A 25,542-nucleotide genomic window follows, 5' to 3' on the forward strand; every position below is an offset into this window, starting at 1 on the left:
TTTAACAGTTTTCTGCTTTCTCCATTACTGGGAGCAATTGATCAAGCTGCAACTGGGGTTCTAGCCAAGTGTTTCAGTATTTCCTTCTGATTTAGAATCTGCATATAGAAGCCAGGCTTCACCTTGTCTTTTGACCTGGTCTACAGTGTTTTTCACCCAGTAACACTCAAGCCTAATTGCTCGGTCAGCTGTAATAAATACCTACTGCTTCTGCTGTTACTGAGTGCAGCGCGCTTCCTAATGCAACCTATCTTGGGAAAAGTCACAAAGGCAGATATTGCAGCCAGTTATACAGTCATACATGCGTTATTTTATTGCAATGAAAGATTTTTTGAAACAAGACAGAAACTCTGGAGTGTGCTATTTCTCTCCCTCGTCCCAGAGATAACTGCTGGTAATAATATAATATGCAACCATCTAATTTTTAAAACATATTTATATATATGAATGTACATATATAAATCTTCATTAAACATATTTTTTAACATGAATGGAAATGTGTTATACATACTGTTCATTTATTCATCTTTTATTTTTGCTTAAAAATATGTCTGAGATCTTCCTGAATCAGCACATAATATATGCATTTATATGCAATATAACATGATTTTAAGTGTTGCCTCATGATTTATAAGTAAATGTACTATGAAATTAAATAAATCATTCCTTTTTGTGTACTTTTAAACTATTTCTAGTGTTTCATTATTACAAAAAAAATGGTACTGTAGGTAGCATTAGCTGCAGTACATTTGTGTGAACATGTGCATGTATTTCTGCAAGTTACTCTAAAGGAAAATGTTCTATTACATCACACCCCTCTGAATGGCTCCTACTGTAAAATATGTAAGTGTTCATTTCCTTGCAACCCCAAAATACTACAAATGAACAACTTTATTACATGTCTTCAAAAATGAGTGAAAAACAGCATCTTGCTATTTTTTGTGAAATTGCACTTTTCTGTTTACTAGTGGTTTAAGCATATTTCTGTAGTTTTTCTGGAGATGTGTAACCTCTTCTGTGACTATAATCTTCAAAGCTTTACCTCTCTTTTCTACTGAGTTTCTTTTAACATTATTTTATAAACTCTTTACATATTACAAGTACTCTGCATTTAAATTTGCATCATTTAAAACATTTTTTGTCAAGTAGTACAAACAGCGCATAAATATAATAGAACATGTATAAAAATTGACTAAACCCCACCATTTGATAATAATAGCCATGAATATTTAGAACATAAAACTTTCATGCATTTCCTTGCATATTATATTTATCCTTTGTAAGACAAATTGCAAATATTTTCTTCCAATCTACTACCAACTGGTTTGCTTATATTATGTGTGAAATAATAATAAGCTATGTACCGATTGCCCACTCCAGGAGTTAGAACATTTCCAACAACTTACATATACATACCTCTGTACTCTTTCCCTCTAGCTCTGCTCTTCCTCATTCACAAAGTGAGCACTATTCTGAATGTTGTTATCATGTGTACGCCATAATCAACATATTGCTTTCTGCTTTTTCCACTTAATATTGCTACCAAGATTCATTCATGTTGTAGCTGAATTTCCTTTCATGTGTAGCTGAAGTTCTTTTTATTTCTACTGCTGTGTTAAATAGCACTTATGTGAATATGCCTCTTTAGATCCACGTCAATGGATATTTGGACTGGTTAGTTTTATGTTCTTATAAAAAATGCATTCTTGTACATACTTCCTAGTGCTTATGAGCAGTGGCTACTTTCAGAGTAAGTAATACTAACATACAACTTTACAAGATAATGCCCATTTGTTTCCCCAAAGAAATTGTAACAAAGTACAATGAGTGTACTTCCTCCCCTCCAACCTCTCTAACACTTGTGATAACCCACATCTTAATTTCATGTATTTCTTCTTTTTGTGAAATGCCTATTCATGTTTTTTGTCTCTATTTTCTGCTCTTTTTTTTTTCTTGTTTATTTGTAAAAATTCTTTGCTTGTCCTTGATTTAATCCTTTTTGATTTGTATTTTTTTCAAATATCTTTACAAGTTGTAAGTTTTACTTTCATAAATGTGAATTTTAAGAAATAAAATTTTAGTTTGAATGTATTCAAATTTATGATAAGTGTCTATTACCTTTATCAGTCTTACATAAGAAAAGCTTCCCTACCCAAGGTCAGAAAAAAATTCACATATACTCTCTTTTAAAATTTCAGTTCTACTTTTGTCACAGAAATTCTTAATTTGTCATGATGTGAAAAAGGCATCATTTTTCTCCCTTCCTTCCTCTCTTTCTTTTGGCTATCGTGCACCAATTTTTTCTACTTATTTTTATGCATCTTTTCATTTATTGAATAATTCAATTTTCTACTATGCAAACTCTATCATGAATCTAATTTTCTTATATGAGTACCTTTCTTTTTGTATTTTTTGTTATGTTTTATTCATGAATTTGTCCATCTCTGCACCAGCACCATGCTCTTACAATTACTATAGCTTTCTAGTAAGTCTATATCTCATATGTCATTAAGAATCTTAGCTACTATTTCTTCTTTGCTTTTCTGTACTCATTTTAAAGTTAACTTGTCATATTTCACACTCAAAAAAAAAATAAGGACAAAGAAAAACCAGCTATGATTTTGATTGGAGTTGCATTAAACCCATAAATCAATTTTGGGAGAAACAACATCTGTGTAATGTTAATTAAACTTATCCATTTTGTTAGATTTATTCTTGGTTGTTATATAGTTTTTGTTGGCATTTTAAATATTTTCAAAATCATGTTTACAGATATCAATATTAATGCTTTGTTGCTAGCATATATAAATATATTTGACTTTTATATACTGGTATTATAGCAGTTACATTGCTCCTGTTTTTCTGTCACCTAAATTTTGTTTGTAGACTCATTTGGATTTGTATGCATGCAATTGTATCATATGCTAATAACTGGTATTATTAGTGAGCTCTAATCCTTATAATTATTATTTCTTTTCCTGTTTCATTGTCCTGAATTCTAGTATGTGGTTGGCCAGAATTCTAATACATGGTTGAATAGGAGTATTCATAAAGAACATCCATGTCTTATTCCTAAAATTTAAATGGAATACTTTCAGAATTTGCCCATTTAGGATGAAATTTTTTGTAGGGATTTTTTTTCTTTCTTTCTTCTTCATTGACAACCACCTTCTATGTGGTTAACAAAGTTTCTTTCTACTTCTATTATAGTAAAAATTTTTATTATGAATAAATGGTAAATTTTTTTCTGCATCTTTTGAGATGTTGATATGGTTGCTCTCATTTAATTGTTTAGTGTAGGAACATACATTTATATATTTCTGTATTATTAAATGATTCTTGCAATTCTTTCATGCACCCATATTGGTCATCATATAGTAATATTTTTACAGAGAACTATATTTGGTTTGCTAACATTTTGGTTAGAAGTTCTGCATCTATATTCATGAACACAACAGACCTACTATTTTTCTTCCTCATACCACCTCTAATTTTTTATCAAAATTATAATATTTTCAAAATTATTTTATCAAAAAAGAATTATAAAATTATTTTTTATCAAAATTATTTTAACTCATAAAATGAGTTGCAGAGTATGCCCTCATTTTCTATATTTATGGAAGAATTTGAATAATTTTGGAAATTCCTTAAAGACTGGTAGCACTTACTTATAAAGCTATTCAGTTAGTTCCTGGTAAGGGTGTTTTTTTTTTAATGGAATGGTTTTAAATAATTATTTAAATTTCTTTAATACTTATTGAAAAAAATCCAAGTTTTCTAATTATTCCTAAGTTAGATTTTGCCCGTTATGTTTCTGTAGCAATTCATCTATCTTTCCTAGGTTTTCTAACATTTTGGCACTGAAGCCTAAGAAAGCTTTTCAAGACATGCTAGTAAGCTGAAGTGTTTACCATAGAGCTAACTGTTTCTGGTGAAAGCCTAGCCATCCATTCGACTCACCATTGTTCTTCTACTCCATGAAGATGTTTCATCGGTTATTCATTCTTGTTTTCTTTTAAAATTGTCATCATTGGTTCTTCAGCAGCATCCTACCCCCAAACATAAACCCCATGTGACTGTCAGACCAGCTTACTCTGTAAATTGATTGCTAAATGGATTGAAAATTGACCTCTCTTTATCTCAACCTCTTAATCCATTCAGTCCATGCAGTTTTCCTTGGAGATTCATTCATTCCTTATTTCATTCATTCATTGGAATGTAGCCTTGGAAAATGACTTAATCATTCTGAGCCTCAGTTTCCTTATCTTTACAATGGAATTAACACCACCTGATTTATTGGGCTGTTTACATACACATAAACACAATGTATATGTAAATACATTATATTATCAATAGGTTATTACTTATTTAATTAATTTCCCTTCATTAAAAGTAGTACATATGTGTTGTAGGCAAAAGTGCCATTCTTTTATCTTCCCACCTTTCCCACCCCCAGTGTTCTGGCAGAATAGTCACAGAGAATTTTCTAACAAGCAAAGCTGAATTGGACAGTGAAGAGAGATCGCCTACTTCCAGTTTGAAACCGTAGTCAGTGGATAATTAAGAGACCTGCTCATAGCATTGGGGGATAAAAGGTACAGAGGAAACAGCTGTGATGGAGGACAAACAAATCCAAGAGACTTGGCAAGAGCCAAAATGCAGAGCTCTACCTGGCACTGACTTTTCACCCAGTGAGCCTGCAATGCCCAGCAGCTGTAAGCCTCTGCCTTTGTTAGTTATCCTTCCAATGCAGGAGTGAGAGAATGAGGGGTGTCTTGAAGGATGAGCCTTTGGTGAAATCTTAATATTGTGTCCTATACTTTTCACCCACCAATTTCAAAAGATGCAGTTGGAGAATTAGTAAATACAAATATTTTGCAATAAAACAATCATGCTTGATTCCTGATTTTATTTGTGCTATTTTTATGACATTTTAAAAATTAAAAGTTGAAATGATTTATAAAGGAGATAATTGATGATTGAGCTTCCAGTGCTGATCATTATATCATTGGTTCTCCTAGAAAGTTTACTATTTATCTGCAATAGCTGAATTTGAAAGAAAATCTACATCAAACAGGGAGTTAGTAGATGTGTGTCAGATGCTTTCTTATACTTGCTCAACAGCCACCACGATAAAACTCCTTAAAGTTTCAGTTATGCAAGACGAATAAATTTTAGAGATCTGCTGTGCAACATTGTTCCTATAGTTAATAATATTGTATTGTATGAGGGTACTTCAGAAAGTTCATGGAAATATACAACTGAAAGATAATACAAATCTTTCCATAAATTTTTTGAAGTGCCCTCATATACGTAAAATTAAGATGGTAGATCTCAGGTTAAGTGATATAACCATAATAATAATAGTAATAATAATAATAATAATAATAATAATAATAATAAGTGGTTGTTGAGATTGTAATGCTTAATACCACTGGAAACAAATCCATGTAATTTCATCTGAGATTCAGATGACTACTTTCCACTTTTAATGTGTTGATTTTTCGGATATACAGAAAAATCAGTGTTTTTATTTGTGTCTAACAGCATTTTAAAAGCACACCAGGAAAATATTTAAGGAAGAAAATAAAATTACAGTACTGATCCAGAATCTTCGCAAGTGTCTTATAATCAAATTTCTTACATGACAATTTGTAGGTATTTTTTTGGTTCCAATCTCACATTTTCTATTCAAAGAAAATAAGATACTGCAATTTATACATAATATGAATGCATTGATTAGAAATCAAATTAAACATATGAAAATAAATAAATGTATGCCTACTAGTGTATATATTATACATTATATATTATAAAACCATACACTTTGACACTTAGAGGAAATCAGTGTGAGATTAACTAAATAGTTTTTGCATATCAATGTGTAGTGAATGCTCATTTTAATTATACATACTTGTGTACTGAAGAAACACAGACTGAAGTATAAAAAATAACTATCATATGTCATCAAATCTCTTCTTTTTCCTCTTCCTTGTTTAGAAAAAAATAATTTACTTCAAGAGCTTGCCTTAAGAAAGGTCTGCATTCAGACTTAAGCATTTAGAGCCAGAAACAAGCATACTTATCTCTTATTATTCTGCTAAATTCATATTCAAACTTGCATGTACACAGTTATATATTATTCTTAAAGTTATAGGATTTGATGGCTTCACAATTGCCTCAATAAAAAACAGGCTGAACATTCTGGACTGTGATGTTACTATTGTATTTGAAACCATATTTATGTTCTAGAAAACAATTTTTTAATAAGTTTCACTCTGTTTTCTAATACCCAGACTGCATCTATACATACCTCGGTATCACTGATATCCTTACTGCTGCTGCAGTATCTTTAAAAAATCTATGCACGATGCATTTATGTCCCTCAAAGTTTCATCCCAGAATATATATTACAAAATTCTAAAAAGGTTGTTTTATCTTTTTTCTATGGATCTTGATAACCTCAGCTTCAAAGTGACAATTTGTCGATTTAATGTGACTCTCCAATTATTTCAGCTAAAAGTAAAATTAATTATAGCCATATCCTCCCATCTCATATTTTATGTACTTTATTCTAATAATAAATTATAAAGTTTATGTAAGCTAAGAAATGTATCTGTTTCAATAAATTTGGTTAGTCTTATGAGATATCGTGTGGAAGATGAATTTATACTCTTTGGGGGGACAGTCCATATGGATAAGCAAGATAGTGAATACAAAAAAAGTAATTGGGACTCATTTCTATGAACCAAGTATAACTTAACGCTGTAACTGTCATAACCAGAAACAACTTTTACAGTATTTGAAAAAATATATATTTCAGTGAGCCATTAATAATTGAAGAATCTCAAAAGCATCTCTTATGCCTATGTATATTTCAGAAGTGAAGGAGGGAGGGTCAAAGAAAGGGAAAGAGACAGAGAAATGACAAAAGAGAGAATGGGAGGTAGAAAATGAGAGAACATTTACTCCTGGGAAACTTATGATGTTATATCTTTATATAACTTTAATATTCTTCTTAATGTAAAACGAGTTAGAAATGAGAAATCAGTAAACAATAGGCTCTGTAACATAGTCTAAATATTTTTCTTTTTTTTTAAACTAGTGTACGTAATTCTTGGAAGTTAATGTTAAGAAGAATATCAGACTTCTTTAAAGTAATTTTTGAATGTATAAAAACAAAATAATATTTAGTTAAAATAGTCTTGATCTTGTATAGAAATATTCCTAATTTCATTAGTATGGTAAAACATTTTTGTGAAAATCTTTTGTCAAAATATAAATTTTTCCTAGTACATGGAAAATTGTCATCCTTTTAAGATATTTTAAATAGATGTAACTGTAAATTAGTATTTAAGAACCAAGTAATCTGAGAACCAATGTTAAACACAAATTACAGGAGGTCATTATTTTGGACTAAGCTCCTGCATTAGGCCCAGCAAATAGGACCAAACCAGAATGGAGTCACTTGTGCTAAGTGCCACATAATCAACTTGAACTTTGAAATGGCCTGATTTACCAAAAAAACAGGAGACTCACAGCCTCTAATGACATGGAGACCAGTTTACCTGAGCCAATATGATAAGGAAGTCCTCTCTGTTTTAACCCTCTAAAGAAAGTAACTTTAAAACAACCAATCTGCTCTTTATCCCTTATTTATATATGCTTTCTTCAGACCTTAACTATGAAACCAACATCTTCTGCTCCATTTATTGAAATACTTATTCTATTTTATAGAATGAAGTGTTGTCTGATTCTAGAATTGAAAATGAAAGCCAACTAAATCTTTAAATTAAATTTGTTTTAATTTTGTGTTTTGACCCTGAAGAACATCAAACAAGTTTTTTTAAAGCCATTTTCTCTCATTTATAACTGCAAGAGTTTTCTGCATTGGTGGGGGGCTCAGTAATTACACACTATATATAGTGCTGCAAATACAGCAAAGTTTGTGGTCAAGCTATGTGAGTCTCCACCTTGAAAGTACTAATAAATAGTATGTTATGTGTGTACTATATATATGTATTTTGGAAATTCAATTTAAAATATTTCTTTTAAATTCGTAAATTACCTGAGTAGCACATAAGTAGAAGTAACTGACAATTTTGAAGTGACGAGGCCGAAATGAAAGAATACTTCCAACTGGAAAGCACAGAGATATAGTTTGTGGTCCAAAGTTCACATTCTAAAATTAACCTCTAACAGATAACAGCAGAAGTGATTAAGTTGCTCAGGTCTATTTGGCAAATCTACTCAAATCCATTCTGTCATGCTAGTGTTTTTATTATTAATAACTGAGATGAATTTTTTTCCCTATATGGATCATATCATTCCACCAAGTTAACTTAGAATGTGAAGCAAGGAAATATTTTGGAAGGAAATAAATCTAAAGTTTTATAGAGAAAAAAATTATCTTTGCCTAAAATCAAATACAAAAGAATAGCTATAAATGCCTAAAAAAGAGAGATACATTTAATAGAAAATCCATATACTTAGAAAAGTGACTTATAAATGATACAGCACCTGCATCCATTAATTTATGTAAAATGCATTTATTGACTACAACTGCATACCATAAACTGAGCTGGAGTCCAAAGACTCAAAAGCAAGACAGAATTCTTGATTCAAGTATCTCACTATCTTAACTGAGAAGGCAGAGAAGGAAACACACAGGTCAGGTCACTATGGCATGTGAGGGCAGTTAATGCAGATTGGCTAGGGATTAGGGTTATTAAAGTGAAGACACCTGAGTTGAATCTTAAAGCTGGGGTAAAAGTAAATTAACTGATGAAGGACATGGGTAAAGAGAAATTGAATGAAATATTATTAGGTAAAAAGGAAGGTGAATATAGATACTAGAAGAGTGAATAAAAGAAAAATCTGAAAAGCTTGAAAGGAAGCATTGTCAGAGGGAAGAGGAAAATGGCTCTTCAGAGAGTGGTCTTTTCATTCATCGAGATAGGGAATAATGTCAGTAAGTTTGGGAATAGGTGAGAACATGAGTTTAGTATCAGAGACATAGAATTTGAGATACTTATTGGACATGTGTTCATAAGAGCAGGAGTAATAAACGTAAGGTAATTTCCTTCCCAGTATCTCTGCTTGATAACTTAGAAACGGGTGAATTCTGATTAGGTGGATCTGATGTTTATTAAAGTTTAAGCCCTGTTTAAGAAAAAAATGCAAAAATGGTGTACATAAATTTTGACTTACATAAGTTATATATGCATATATAAATATTTGTAAAAAATTATTTGAAAAATCACAACAGATTGCAAATTTAAAATAACTTACTAGCATCATGTCATAAGATTAAGAAAAATAACATTTTTATTAATTAACTGGTTAATACACTTTTCATTTTTTTAATTTTTTGGCCATAAAGCAAGTTTTAATACATTTAAAAAGAGTAAGATCATAGAAAATATGTTCTCTGACTACAATAACAGAAGGAAATTTAGAAAAACTCACAAATGGAAATTAAACAATACTCTCCTACATAAACAATGGGTAAAAAGAAAACTCAGAGAGAAATTAGAGAGTACTTTGAAATGAAAATCAAAGTGCAACATATCAAAATTTATAGGATGCAGGGCTCATACAGTTCTTAAAGGGAAACTTATGCTTGTAAACACCTATATTAAAAATAAGACAAATCTCAAATCAGTAATGTAACTTTTACGGATAAAGCAAACTAAACCAAAACAAATATAAGGAAATAACAGATTACAACAGAAATATATGAAATAGGGTTTAGAAAACGGTAGAAAAAAGTTAAAAGACTAAAAAGTTAATTCTTTGAAAAGATCAACAAAATTTGTAAACCTTTATCCAGACTGAACAAGAAAAAAAGAGAGAAGTCCAAAATTACTATAATCGGAAATAAAGCCAGGACACTTATTACATTGTCATTACATTTTTTTGTGGTGTAAGACTTAGTTTCCTTCTCTTTCTCATTTGCATTTTTGTTATACCTCTGGGTTTTGTTCTTTCTTGTGTATTCTTGGTAGTGATTATCATTTTTCGGATTGCAGATGCAGAATTTCCTTGTAGGGCTGGCTATGTGGTGGGAAACTCCTGCAGTTCTTGTTTGTCTGGAAAACACACTTTTTTCCCTCATTTCTAAAAAATAGTCTTGCTAGGTACAGTATTCTTGGCTGGCAGGGTTTTTTGTTGTTGTTTTTGTTGTTTTTTTTTTCAGAATTTTCAATATATCATCCTATTTTCTTCTAGCCTGTAGAGTTTCTGTTGAGAAGTCTGCTGTTTGTCTAATAGGGGCTCCTTTATAGGTGATTTGATGCTTTTCTCTTGCTTCTTTTAAGATTCTCTCTTTGTCTTTGAGATTTGCCAGTTTGACTATAACGTGTCTTGGAGAGGATCTTTTTGAGTTGAATCTGTTAGGGCATCTTTGAGCCTCTTGGATCCGAAGGTCTGTGTCTCTCCCTATACTTGGGAAGTTTTCCATTATTATTCCGTTTAATATGTTTTTCCATGCCTTTTCCTTTCTCCTCCACTTCTGGAATATCCATGATTGAAATGTTTATGCACTTAAGGTCGTCAGCTAGCTCTCTTAGATTTTCTACAATTTTTTAATGACATTTTCCTTTTGTTTTGTATGCCTGGGTTATTTCTAAAAGACTATTTTCAAGATCAGAAATTCTTTCTTCTGCTTGTTCTAGCCTGCTGCTTAAGCTATCAGTTGCGTGGTTTTTTTTTTTTTTTTTTTTTTTTTTTTTATTTAATTAAGTGAATCTTTCAGTTCCATGAGTTCTGCTACATCCTTTTGTAAGGTCTTAATTTCTTTGTAAATCTCCTCCTTCATATCCTGGATTTTTTTTTTTTCTCATTTTGTTATGTTATCTAACTAAGCCTTCTCATATCTCAGTGAGTTTCCTTAAGATTGTTGTTCAGAATTCCTTTTCAGTCATTTCAATGGTTTCCTTCTTTATAAGGTCTGATATTTGAGAATTATTGTATTCTTTTGGTGGTGTCATATTTTCAAGGGTTTTCATATTTCTAGTATCTCTACACTGATGTCTGGTCATCTGGTAGAGCAGTTTTTTCTATTACTCTGGTGTGGGCTTTGAGGAAAGAGACATCCTCTTCTTTTTCTGGTCTCTGCTGGTGACTCTCTTTGTGTCAACACAATTGAGTGTCTGGTGGGCTACATGCACAGTGGCTGAGGCTATTGCTGTGGCATCAAGCCACTTTTGTGGCAGCTGTGGCAGTGTTTGTGCTGGGCCACCAGTGTGGAAGTGGTATTTTTGGTGTGCCGTGTTTCTTGCCTGCTTCTGGGCAGGGGATTCAGTCCTTGGCTCCTGGCTTAAGACCCCAGACATGCTCTGTTTTTTGCCTGTTTCCAGGCAGGGTATACGGCCCCTGGCTCCTGCCTTAGGACACCAGGCATGCTCTGTTTCTTAACTACTTCCAGGTAGAGCAGGCAGCCCTCAGCTCCTGCTTTAGGACCTTGGATGTGCTCTCTTTCTTGCCTTCTGGGTGGAGGGGAGGCCTTCCTTGGTACACTTTTCTAATTCATTTACATTTGTTTTTTTATATGACAACAATTTTGAACAATATTTTTATAAAGAGTTTAATAGACAATTTTCTTTTCCTCTGGGATTATTTATTAAGACATTTTTATTAATGATTTATTAGGAATGTTTCACTCAGTTTCACAACTCATTGGTAAAGTAATGTAAACTTTTAGTATTGTTAAATTTTTGAAGATCACTATCCATCTTTTTTTTTTTTTTTTTTGTCAAAGCTAAGCTGAGACTTCCAAACATTTCAAGGTGTCTGTTCAGTGACTATTCTTAAATATTCTTTGAATTAATGATATTAAATAACCATTGTGATATCAATGTCATAATGCCATTATGATTTTTATGTTTCTTCATTTATGGTAGCATTTTATAGAATTTCATAAAACAAATGACTTTACACGTAAACATACTTGCTGTTTGTAGTGCTTCCATAAGTTGTGATGTACAAACACAGGAATTCCAATCAATTTAATACCATGTAATTCTCATCAAATATAAAAATTTGACTATCATTTATACTGCATTATTGACCATATTCCTGTAAGGAAAGAATGTCTTTTTTGATGAAGTATTAAGGAGAACAAAATTTGATGATTAGAATAATTTTCCACGGAGGAGTTCTTGGTTGTGTACATTTCAAACCTCATTTCTCCTCCACTATACACATATTCCACCACCAGGCAGGCTCAGGACCCTTTTTCTCATGACACAGTCTCTGGCCCTGTACTTTTGTGTCAGAAAATCAGTGTGAAGTTGCACTGGGCTATGGTAGTATTCCAGGAAGGCATTTCTACATCAGGAAAACTAGTAATAATGACCATATGCAAAAATATTTGTGAGGCACATAGTATATGCCCCAAAATCCAAACAACATATAATGTCAACTCATCTTCTCTTAGCCAGATCCTAAAATGCTCACAGCCACTTCAGAGCCACCAGCAATCAGGGAATGTGTGATTAAAAAGAAGTTGGAATGGAGAGTCTTAACTAAGTACAGTTAAAATACCTTCTTTTTTCCCCAAAATATCAAACAAACAAACAAATAAGTAAGGCTCTATAAACACATTGCTACGATCCTTCCCAGAACTTTGAAAGGAGTCCTTGCAAATGAGGGGCACTGAATTAGAAGCTTCATTTCCTTCAGGTGCATCAGCTTCTGAGCACACACCTTACTATGACCAACTCCTGGACAGATACAATGATTTAAAATGTGGATATCTTAATTTTACAGAATTCAAAATATAGGCATAAAGATCACTAAGTGACAGAAATTAAGGCTCATCAAGATGAGATAAAGTGAAATATTCAGATGGAGAAGAAACTGTTATTAATTTCAAAAAATCTTCAATTTGGGGGAAATGATATTTATATAATTAAAAATTAATCTCTTAGACATCAAGATACTTATTATTTTGGCAGTTTAGATATAATTTTTATTAAATGCATTCCTAATTCAATTTTTTTGTCATTTCAGAGTATACATAATAGGTTAAACTTGTCTTGATTATAAACATAAACATTATCATTGTTATACAATGATATAATTTGAGTTGTAGACTTCTATATACTGATTACCTCAACATTAAATTACCTTAAACTTTCAAGTTTCTTGAATTGTAGATTTTTAAATAGAAGACTAGCGTATAATCTGCAAAAGGCTAGCTGGAGTAGTGTTATCCAGAGATCTTTTACAGGGAATTATTACTTTAGTGACCCAAGACTTGAGTCTTTTTTTTTTTTTTTTCCCCAGAAGGTTTCCTGGTGACTATAGGATCAGTAGGAGAATAACTAAATAATTTATGTATTATTGTGTGTGCATTGATGTCTGCATGCAATGTGATAATTATGAATTTTATTTTAATTAGTAGGAAATTAAAGTTTCTTTGGATGAGATTATGATTTATGTGTGCACCACAACTGATTCAAAGCACATTTTTTATCTATATATTTCTCATTTTAAAAAGAACCATGTTTTTGCCATTATGATGTGTCGGGTCCGCCGCCAGCCGACCCAAACAGCCCTAGCCTCACAATCAGTCTCTCCCTTGGTGATCCTTCTGGTGGGCGAGCAAATTGCCTGGACTCCTCTTTCCCTCCAGTCCCGTTGGAAGGAGACGGGGGAAGAGAACCGTGAAGAGAGGTGAGCACAGCTGCTGGACCCAACCAGCCCGTTAAAGGACACTCAGATGCGGTGGGGGTTCTGTTGAGCAGTTCCGTTTATTATCACACAAGCACTTGCTTTTAAAGGCAAATGGGGAAGGGAGGTTTATACATCCTCCAATCAGCTTAAAGGTTATGAGAGCATGCATCCTGTCTCAATGCCTAGCTATTGCAATCACACAGTGTTCACGAGCGCGGAAGCATGTATTTGTCCAATAAGGGCTAAGGCAAGTTTCCCGCAGACACTCCCACCCTACTTCCTCCTGGCGCCGTCTTAGGCTGCCACGTTCCTTGTGGGCCCATAATGGCGCCGCTTGTAATATCATTTAAGGTGGCGTTAGTTTTTAAGGAGGACCTACATCTCCCCCGTTTTGTTTTAATAAGGCAGCTGGAGGCAGCTAACCTTCCCAGCCTTGCCTCCATTCCCTCTGGTGGCTGTGCCTGTCTTAGGTTGTTTCCCTCTGGAAATCTTACACGTCATTGACTATCCAGCCAAGTGGGGGTGAGGCAGAGCCTTACAGATTGGCATTGATTTTTTAAAGGGCCATATTGACCCAAGGGGTGTCGGGGCTTTCATTATGGGCCACCTCCTCTACCACCTGAGTGAGCATTACGAGAGAAGTGCTGTTGTGCCTTACAAGGGACACAACCTGGCGAATGGAATAAGGCCCCAAGATGATTAAGACAAGAAAAATGGCTAGGGGGCCCACCAGGGAGGACAGCAGGGTGGTGAGCCATGGGGAACTTGAAAGCCAGCTTTGGAACCAATTACTATTGGCTTCTCACTCTTTTTTTGCGCTTTTCTAGCCCTTCTCTAAGCTTAGCTAGGGAATCTTTGACCACTCCAGAGTGGTCGGCATAGAAGCAGCACTCTTCTTTGAGGGCAGTGCATAATCCTCCTTGCTGTAAGAACAACAGGTCTAGTCTGCGTTGATTCTGTAGTCAGATATTTCTAGGCCTCTGCTTTTAAACATGTACTTTAGAGCCTTGCAGGTTGTCTCGTCATTCTTTCCACACACACCTCCCATGTTGCCCCATGAGGAAAGGACAAAGGGAGCAACAGGGCAGAGAAGTGCAGGGACTTCCCCCTGTTATGGTACTCACCCTGACACACAGGTGGATTACTTCACGGCGACTACCGCAGTTGTGGGGGCCACTCCGCTGGTTGATCACCCTTCGTCAACCTTCTTTCAGGACCGAGCAGCCGGGGCCCTCACTCGCTCGCCTTTCACCCACGAGTTTTAAAAAATGCCTCACATGGGGTACCACTCTATCAGGTCCGCTGCCAGCCGACCTGAACAGCCCTAGCCTTGTTAACAGTCTCTCCCTTGGTGTTCCTTCTGGTGGGCAAGTGAATTGCCCAGATTCCTCTTTCCCTCTGGTCCCCATTGGGAGGAGACGGGGGAAGAGAACCATGAAGAGAGGTGAGCACAGCAGCCAGCCCCAACCAGCCTGTTAAAGGACACTCAGATGCGGCGGGGGTTCTGTCGAGCAGTTCCGTTTATTATCACACAAGCACTTGCTTTTAAAGGCAAATGAGGAAGGGAGGTTTTTACATCCTCCAATCAGCTTAAAAGTTATGAGAGCATGCATCCTGTCTCAATGCCTAGCTATTGCAATCACGCAGTGTTTACGAGTGCGGAAGCACGTATTTGTCCAGTAAGGGCTAAGGCAAGGTTCCCGCAGACACTCCCACCCTACTTCCTCCTGGCACCATCTTAGGCTGCCACGTTCCTTCTGGGCCCATAATGGCACTGCTTGTAATATCACTTAAGGTGGTGTTAGTTTTTAAGGCCCGACAATGATGTGTTCCACAAAAATCGGCATTCAGATTTATCATCACAGAAGCCAGCAATTGTATCATTTGTGCTGAACTTTTTAACTGAGTTTGTGATAGCATTATCACTAATGTCTAATGTTTCATCTTCATCAAGATGAACTTGTGAACACTTTTAGAGTTCATGAATTGAATGAATTCAAAACATTAATTCAATGAACTAATTTTCTATTTAAAGCATTCTGATCACTCTGATACATAAATGGCATTACTTGATCCTTTTGAATAGTTCTACTAATACAGTCAAAATATTAATATCTATCACTTCATTAATAAGAAACATAAGAAAATTTGGAATTAAAAATGGACATTAATTTAGAACAGTTATTTGATCTAAATGAAAAGTCATATTTCAAAGAGGGATATGCAAAGGGTCTTTGTGAATATTAAATTATTTCCTTCAGGCAGAGAATTAATTAATAATTTTGAAGCAGATGTTGATACCTCTTCAGCTTATTTGTGTTTACTGAATTCCATGTGGTGAGTGATATCACTAGAGCTCTTATCACAGATGGTAAATGTTAAATATTTCACAAAATTTATGTGTTTATCACCAACTCTTTAAAAAACAGAAATTCTGAACTATTTTCTGTTCTGAAATTCAGAATTATTTTTTATTTAAAGACATTGTTATATTTAAGATAATTTTTGCTGAAAAGTTCTATTGCAAAATAAGAAAAGTATTAAAAAACAAATATTTATAGATATAAACTATAATAAAAAAAACATGAGAAAGAGTATTCAAACTATTCACTATATGTTCTTGGCAAAACTGTTCATCCTCTCTTTCTTACTTATTATTTTTCATGTACATCTAACCTACTATTTCTCACAATCTCCACTGACATTATTGATTGCTATATTTGTGCCCCTTTGCATCTTACAGGGAGATATGAGACACAGGTTGGTATAACAGGTATACCAGTTCTTCAAAAGTTGTTACTTTTTCTTGTATGTGAAAATAATTGAACAAGTTATTCTCTGGTGATGTTTTAGATGAAATGATTATATACTAAACTGAAAATTCTATCCACTGGACATGTGTCTGATATATTACTAGGGGATAACATAGTATAAGCTAGTTGTACAAACTGGAGTGCTGCCAAACCCATCATTACCACAGTTTATTGCAATGTACCCATTAATAATAACACTTAAATTAAAAATACATCAATCCTGGGAAAAGGCTAAATTAGGCTGAATGCTGGGACACCAGTCCTGGGTAAACCTAATTATTATGACTCAATAATTGTAAGATCCATGTGATCTGATCCCTAAGTACTTTTCTAACATGCTACCACCTTTCATTCTGTTCCAGCCAACCTGGCATTCTTGCTAATGTTTCCCAAACAAGTACAATATTCTCCCATCATGATCCTTTAATCTCGCTCTTCTCTCTGCCTTAAAATCTCTTCTATCAGAGGAACACATGGCTTACTCCCTTATCTCCTACTCAGTGAATTCTTCCCTTCACATCCTATTTCAAAGAACAACTACAGAACCCTTACCATCAATGTACACTCCTTTGCCACATTCCCTGCTGGTATAATATATATATTTGTTGTTGTTGTTGTTTTGTTTTGTTTATTAATTTAATATGCATCTTCCTTCACTACACTAGCAGTGCTAAGATTGTTCCAGACATCTGGTAGCCATTGAATAAATATATGTTGAATCAATTTACATTGTTATTGTTATTAAGGTAAAATTTTACTTTTTACACAGTAACTGCATTATTATTCTATTTGAATATGGACATTTGGATTTTAAAAGTAGGTTACTACATGATCATCCATCCTTAAAGGATTCTAAGATAATTATCTACTACAGGCTTTCCTATTTCTTATTTTTACTCATTAGTAAGATATAATTATTGAACTGCCTGGTGAGGGTGATAAACTTGGGCCTCTGCCTCCTGGAGGGGAGATCAAAACCACACCTGGGTCCACCTGAGCCACAGTTAGAGTAGCTGAGGAGTGCAGCATCAGAATTCATGAAAAGAAACTTGAGGCATCCCTGGGCAGCAAGCCCTGGAGTCCCACAGGCACCCTGAACCCCTCCCTCATAACCCTTCCATCTTCAAAGTCCTGGAATTCTGGTCTTGTGATGGGAATGGTAGCCTCAAAAGTCTCAAAAATGTCTCAGGGTCATTTTTCCATTGTCTTGATGTATAGCATTTGGCTTTCTTCTATCCATATTAATCTCCTTATCAAATGTTCGCCTGCCTACACCATTGATGTTCTATCCCAAACACACTTTCTCATTCTTTACAATTTGGCCGAGCTGAGAAGCTTTAGGTTCTGCTTTTTATTATTATTATTATTATTATTATTATTATTATTATTATTATTATTATTATTATTATTATAAATTTTGCCTTCAATTCATTTCTCTCTTCTCACATTTTACTATAAGTGGTCAAGATAAGCCATGTTATACTCTCAACACTGCTTAGAGATTTCTTCCACCAAATATCTTATTTCATCACTTTCAAGTTCTACCACCCATAAAATACTAGGACACAGAAACAAGTCAGCCAAGTTCTTTGACACTTTGTAGCAAGCATCATCTTTCCTTCAGTTTCTAATACCTTGCTCCTTATTTCTGTCTGAAACTCACCAGAATGGCCTTTTCCCCAACCATATTCCTACCAACATTCTGTTCCCAACCACACAGACAACCTCAAAGATCAAGGCTCTCTCTATGGCTCTCCTCTTCTTTTGAGACCTTTACATTGAGCCTCTTACCATTGCCCAGTTCCAAAGCTGCTTCCACATTTTTAGGTATTTGTTACAGCAGCACCCACTTCTCAGTACCAATTTCTGTCTTAGAACATTCTGGCTGCTATAAAACTGATTTCACAGGGTCACAGCTGGAGAGCAACTCACCTCATGATGAACTATACCTTGAGTCTCACCCATATCTAATTCAGATGATAGATGAAATTCTGGACTTTAGACTTGTCGGTTGGTGCTCAAACAAGGTAAAACATTTGGGGCTATTAGAGCAAAATAAATATATTTGTATGAGATAAATACATACATTTTGGGAGGTCAGGGTCAAAATACTATGGTTTGAATGTTTACATCCCTCCAAAATTCATGTTGAACCTTAATCCCCAATAAAATTGTTCTAAGAGGTGAGGCATTGAGGAAGTTCGGATGGGACCGTGCCCTTTTTCTAAGCAAAAACAACAGATGGCCTAAACGGATAAGAGGTGGAGCCCAAGGGAAGTTAAGGGGGAGGGTTAAGCATAGAGAGGCAAGGCACATGGGCATTTGACCTTTTCAAGGATTGGCCTAAGCTTGGAAATCCCCACCTGCTAAGCATATAAATATGATCTTTTGTGCTACAATAAATGGAACTGCCTGACAGAACCCCTGCTGCATGTGTGTGTGTTTGTTCCGTATCTGGGAGAGCAGCTCACCCATCTCTTGGAATCTCTTTTTGCCCTGCACCCTGGGGGGGAGAAAAGGGCAATCCCTTTGGCCCCAACCCTCTAGGGAAAGGAAAAACCTGTTTGGGTCCCATGCGGCCGCCAGAGAAGCCCAACAGCTGGTGCCCAGTGTGAGGATGGCGCCTCATACCACTTTCACCTTTTCCTTTCCATGGGACGGCCAAAAATGTCTCATGATCCTGAAAGACGGATAATGAAGAGGCCCTGACCTACAGTGCAGAGCTTCAGAAAGAAGGACAACGTTCAAGAGAAATCTGCTATCGGGGTGAGTACCAACGGCCTCAAGGTCGTATCTTTCCTCTTACTTTCGTTTCTTTCTCTGTCTTCTCCTTTTTAGTTTTTGGCCATGGGGAATTCTCAAGAGAAACCCAGCGATCCAGCCCTTAAGGCTCTAAAGTATTTGTTAAAAAGTCAGGGGTTACAGCTTTCAGATGCTACTGTTGCCACAACTTGGGTGGTTGTTCTATCTATAGCACCTTGGGCGCTCTCAGCTGATTTGTTCTCATAAGATACCTGGGACCGTATTCAGGCCCTGGCTCAGAAGAGGGAAGTTGACCAGGGAGTCGAGCCACCCTTAGGCTTTTATCCCACTGTATCCACCCTTAAACTATGTAAAAGAAGTTTATAACAAGAAAAATTCCATTATAATTGCGTCATAAGCAAATATTAAACAAGGTGCAAAATTACTTAAACCAGGCCCAATTAGCCAGGTATTGTGTCACCATTCCTTTACAGTTATGGCTCCTGGCCAGCCAATCCACAATAATGGCGGTTTTGGTACAGGAAGAGCAGCCCCTCCAATGGATCCATATTTCTCTTGGGGCGGTCTCCCTGAGTTTACACCCTTATTGATCAATTAGCTGATTTCATTATAAAAGGGAGAGATACCGCTATGCACTGTTATGCCAAGGAACCAGATAAAATAATTGTCCCCTATTGCCTGTCTGATTTTACATGGCTTAACAGAAACAATGGTCGACTGGCTCTGGCATTAGAAGGGTTTTGGGGCCTTATTGACTGCCATTATGGAGCTCACAAGTGGGTATCATCATTCAACCGGTTAAATTGGGAGGCCGCATGTTTGTTTTCCAGCTATCCTTTAACCGATGGATATAATATATTCACAGACGGGGGAAAAGTGGGAGCTGCAATTATAATTTATCAGCCTCAAACATTTCAACATAACCCCACACCAAAAAAGAGTTTTCAACCTTGCGATGGGTCCGCACAATATAAAGAATTATTGGCAATTATGATGGCTTTAAAAGAAGTTCCAGACCCCACGAATTTGTTCTCTGATAGTTTATATGTTGTAAATTTATTGCCAGGGTTGCTCAATTCTCATATCCGACTGGACAACAACCCTATCACACCACTAATGATACAGGTCCGGTCCTATGTACAACAAAGAAACCAACCTATTTACGTGCACCATTTAAGGGGGCACCAAGGGCTGCCCGGGTTCCTTTCTTCAGGAAATGTCCTGGCAGACAAAATATCTACCACAGACACCAATGTTTACACCACACAGTGTGCACCTGATTTTCATGCCTTAACTCATGTTAACTGGAGAGGGCCTCATTCCCGAGTCCCACAAATCCCAGTTTCACAGTTAAAAAGAATTGGTCGTACCTGTAAATCTTGCATCCCGTATTTATAGGTACCGCCTTTACAACCCCCCGGTGTAAACCCTAGGGGGCTCAAATCTAATGTTTTATGGCAAACTGATGTCACTCATTTTCCAGCATTTGGAAAATTAAAATATATTTTCATGTCTATTGACACTTATTCTCATGCCTGTTGGGCTACAGCCCACATTGGGGAAAAGGCTAAACATGCACAAAGTCATTTACTACAATGCTTTGCCACACTCGGCCTCCCCAGTCAACTTAAAACAGATAATGGCCCTTGCTTTGTTAGCAAAGCCTTCCAAGATTTTTTATCCACTTGGAACATACGCCACTCCACTGGCATCCCTTACAATCCTCAAGGACAAGCCATAATAAAATGTTGCCATCAGAATCTAAAGAACCAACTTTTAAAACAAAAAAGGGTAATTATTAGCCCCCACCAACAGTTAGGAATGGCATTATTTCCCTTAAATATTTTAAATTTTCCAAAACATGAGCCAATAACTGCTTTCCAAAAACACTGGTCAACCCAATCCCCATGTCCTGCCGTTCAGGTGTGATGGAAAGATCCCCTTTAAGGACAATGGAGAGGCCCCGACCTGCTCTTAACTATGGGCAGAGGATTTGGATGTATTTTTCCTTTCAACGAGCCCAATCCTGTATGGGTGCCAGCCAGAAATCTCAAGTTCTCACCCACTGCCCAGGGTGATAATGACCCTGAGGAAAACCTTTCTTATGTTTTCCAGGAAAGTACAGAATGAAGCAAGCTTATCTTCTGCTAGGGGTCTTCTCCATGACTGGTGAAGCAAATCCACCCTCTTCTCCACCCACTCCGACTAATCAAACATGAACAGAAGGGGCTGGGACTTACTGTTTCTGCAACAAGAAGGATTATGTGCAGCCCTCAAAGAAGAATGTTGTGTTTATGCAGACCATTCCGGCGTTGTTAAAGATTCTTTAGCTAAATTAAGAGAAGGATTAGAGAAACGTAGCAGGGAAAGAGAGGCCAATTCTGGCTGGTTTGAAGGCTGGTATAGAACTTCCCCTTGGCTCACCACTCTAATATCCACCTTAGCAGGCCCTCCATGCATGTGGGGATGGCTAACGGCCCTTATAAGGCACAACCTAGGGTCCCTCACCATGCTCACCCAGGTGGTGGAAAAAGTAGCTAATGAACAACACCCACAAGACCCTTGGGTCAATTTGGCCCTTCAAAAATTAACACTAAGGTGTAATCTCCTGTTTGGCCTCAGCTTGGTTGGATAGTCAATGATGGGTAAGATCCCCCACGGGGGGGACCTTTTCAAGGATTGGCCTAAGCTTGGAAATCCCCGCCTGCTAAGCATATAAATATAATCTTTTGTGTTACAATAAACGGAACTGCCTGACAGAACCCCTGCTGCATGTGTATGTGTTTGTTCCCTATCTGGGAGAGCAGCAGCGTGCTCACCCATCTCTTGGAATCTCTTTTCGCCCCACGTCCTGGGTGGGAGAAAAGGGCAATCCCTTTGGCCCCAACCCTCTAGGGAAAGGAAAAGCCTGTTGGGGTCCTGTGCAGCCACCGGAAATGACCAACAGTTCACCCTCATTAATGGGATTAATGACCTTATAAAAAGTCTCAAAGGAAATACCTAGTTTTTTTTTTTTCTATTCTCTGCCATGCAAAGACACAACATTCATGGCATCTGGAGGATTCATCAAGAAGGCACTGTTGTGGAAGCAGAGATTGAGCCTTGACCAGAGACCAAATCTGCTGGTGCCTTGATCTTGTACTTTCCAGTCTCCAGAAATGTGAGAAATAATTTCTGTTGTGTACAAATTACTCAGTTTAAGAAATTTTGTTTGTTATAGCAGCAAGAATGCAATAAAACCGAGGTAAAGGATACATACAAGTAAGTTGGTCATTTCTAATGGCCAATTCAGGATGAATTGATTTTTTTAGAGTGTTCCAAGAATTTGGATAAACAGTAACTCCTAAACAGTGACACATAAATCTCTATTCTACTTGCTATTCAGCCAACTAATTTTCCTTTTTCTATGATTTGAGTAATAAACATTTAGAGTTTTCAACATCTTTAAAGTCATAATGCATTTGTTAATATTTGTAAAAAGTGACTAAAGACTTGTAACGCCCAAAATGAAGGAATTTTTGGGCAAGGTAAGCAATTATGTGACTTTGCTAATTGTGGCAGCATGTTATGATTTTGTTATGTTTATTAACATATAGATCTTTAATGTAGAAGCATTTTCACTTTTTACATTAATAAAGAATTTTTTTTTTTTTATTTCTGGTAGAGCTGGATTGAATTTTGATGAACATTTTCTTAGTCTATTGAGGATTTTGTTCTCTCTGACAAGATTTGAAACAAGAGACATTTATAAAAGATCATAAGCTCTGATTCAAGAGGGATGTTACTTAAATAAAATATGGTAGAAATTTTGTTACGTAAAATGATATTTTAAACTAAGAAAGTAATGAAATCTGTGGAATCTATTATGTGTTTTCTAAGTTACACCTTAATTTTAACAGTAAAATATATTCCAAGGCTTAACTATAGAAATATGTATGATATTTGAAATATGTGAATTTGTAGGTTGACAGTTAAATTTTATTTTAAAAGTTATATACGTTTTGCATTTAGTTAAGGTAGGTGAAACCAATGATTTCTTTACGGCACTTTTCTCACTAGCAATTAGTTGTACCTAATTATGCTGAACAATCTAGAAAATATTTTAAAAAGAGTTATCTTGAATTTTATTTCAGTTCAAAAATTGAATAAATAGTTGTTATTTTTTACTTTAATTTTTTTAGAGATATTTGAGAATAGACCATCTGTACTTTCATAAAGCTTAGAGGCAGAAAGGAAGAAGCAGTCACAAGTACACAAAAAATTTGATATTAACTTTTTATAAGTCACATTAGCATGTGAATTGGTGTATAGTTAGAGATGTGCATATATATTTTAATATTGTAAAGGAAAGAAAAATCTTAACATTCCATGAAGACCAGAGAGAAATTTGTGTTTTATATTTATCTTTCCCAACTAATTTTTACCTCTAAATAATTTATTCAATTATATTGCAATATGCACCATCAGGAAGAAAACAACAGACTTGAATTTCAGACATCTTGAAAATGAATAGTCAGAATCAGAGAGACAGAATTCACATAAGGAGATATGCATATAATGAAAACAAACAAACATACACACATTTCAGTCTTGAAAACAATTAAATATAAAAAATATATGAAATACCCAGAGAGTTTTGGTATTTACTAGAAAATTCACACTAGGAGTAGTTTTACACATCAAGAAAATCATCTGCTGTTATAAACAAAGTGTTAGAAAAAGACAAAATAAAGATGGTATGACAGAAGATGCATACAAAAAGTGTAAAATAATTTGGTATGGTAAAGAGGAAAAATGGAAAAAAAGAAATGAAAAGAATGAACAACTGCAGGTTCAAGGTGGCAGATAAACTATATATTTAAATGAAGTAAATGTATTCTAGCATAGGAAAAGTAGTAAACCAGAAATGACGACAAAACTAAAATGTATAAATCCCATAAAGTATTAAATTAATAGAGAGACCTTACAGAATAAAGCAAGTTATAAAGCAATACACTGAAATGAAACCATTGCAAAAAGACACACTCCCAGAAAACCCATGATCAGACAACACAGCTAGAAACAGGGATGGCAGAGGTTACAAGTGAGCAAGTCAGCAGGACTAGGTGAAGGGTATACATAACCTGGCCAGAGTCCCCATGCAGAGCAATTGCCTTTGGCATTTGCTTTTAGGATAACAACAGAGGAGCAGCTTTCTATTAGGAGTGGGGGTCTGCCACTGTCACGCAATGTGGGCATTGGCACCAGAGAAAAATGGGACATCCTTATATTGATAAAGATGAAACTAGAAATTTAAGACTATTCCATTCAAATTCTTTTTTTAAAAAAACTTGGGACATAAACTTAACACATTGGGGAGTAAATTTCACCAAATTTAAAGAGAATAATTAGAGAATATGGTATATAAGAATCAACAAATGGAATACTGAAGCTAAGTCAAGGGCAGCAATATTCTAAAATCATTTATCATATATGAAGTAAATCAAGTCAGTGGTGAAACAGTGGACTAATGAGCAGCTCTTATTGAGACAAGCAGACTTAAATTTGAGGGAAAAATGTGTTCCATGTCTAAGACATCTATATCTGTCAAAGCTTTTCTAAAAAAAATGAAATTTGTAAAGCTTAAAGTTCAAAAATGTAAAACAAAATGTAATAAAAGTACTAAAATAAAGCATAAAAAAATTTCGATAATCCTGGCTTGGGGAAAGTTTTTCCTAAAACATAAAAAATCGTGAAATCATTCAGCATAGAATTGGCAGATGAAAATTTTATGTTTATATGGACAAAAAGAAAGAAGAAAAAAATATAAACTGAAAGCACAAAGAACAAACTAGAAGAAAACATTTGCAGCATACATAATGACATTATTTATATAATGGTATCCTAAAATGAATATGAAAAAGACAAATGAATAAAAAGGAAAATAGGCAAATAAAAGAACACACGGTTTATGTAGAAATATAAATTTTAGTGTTATAAAAATAGATATTTGTGTGGAGTATCTTTTGTTTTGGCCTTATTTGATTATGGGGAATCATACTACTGATTACAGTTTTGGTAGATTTAGCAAACAAGGTAACCAACTGTATTGACTCAAATAATGAGATAGTCACTTAAAGTTAGCCAGTGAGATACTTTTTCTTTGGAATTTGAATCATTAGCAGAGAGACAACCTACAAAATGGCAGTGCAAAAGAGTAATGGTTTTCTAAAAATTTCAAGTAATTATTATAAATTGGAAAATTATGGCCTATAACACCTATTATACAGCAATCAATCTACTAAAT

General features: G+C 35.1%; 1 protein-coding gene across 6 annotated transcripts in view; it reads right to left on the reverse strand.

Annotated features, from left to right (window-relative positions):
* The window catches only part of DGKB (diacylglycerol kinase beta), a 633,703-nt gene that overhangs the window by 412,742 nt on the left and 195,419 nt on the right, over positions 1 to 25,542 (reverse strand). The window lies entirely within an intron of this gene.

The sequence above is a fragment of the Cynocephalus volans genome, chromosome 6, assembly GCF_027409185.1.
Source record: "Cynocephalus volans isolate mCynVol1 chromosome 6, mCynVol1.pri, whole genome shotgun sequence".
NCBI classification, from domain to species: domain Eukaryota; kingdom Metazoa; phylum Chordata; class Mammalia; order Dermoptera; family Cynocephalidae; genus Cynocephalus; species Cynocephalus volans.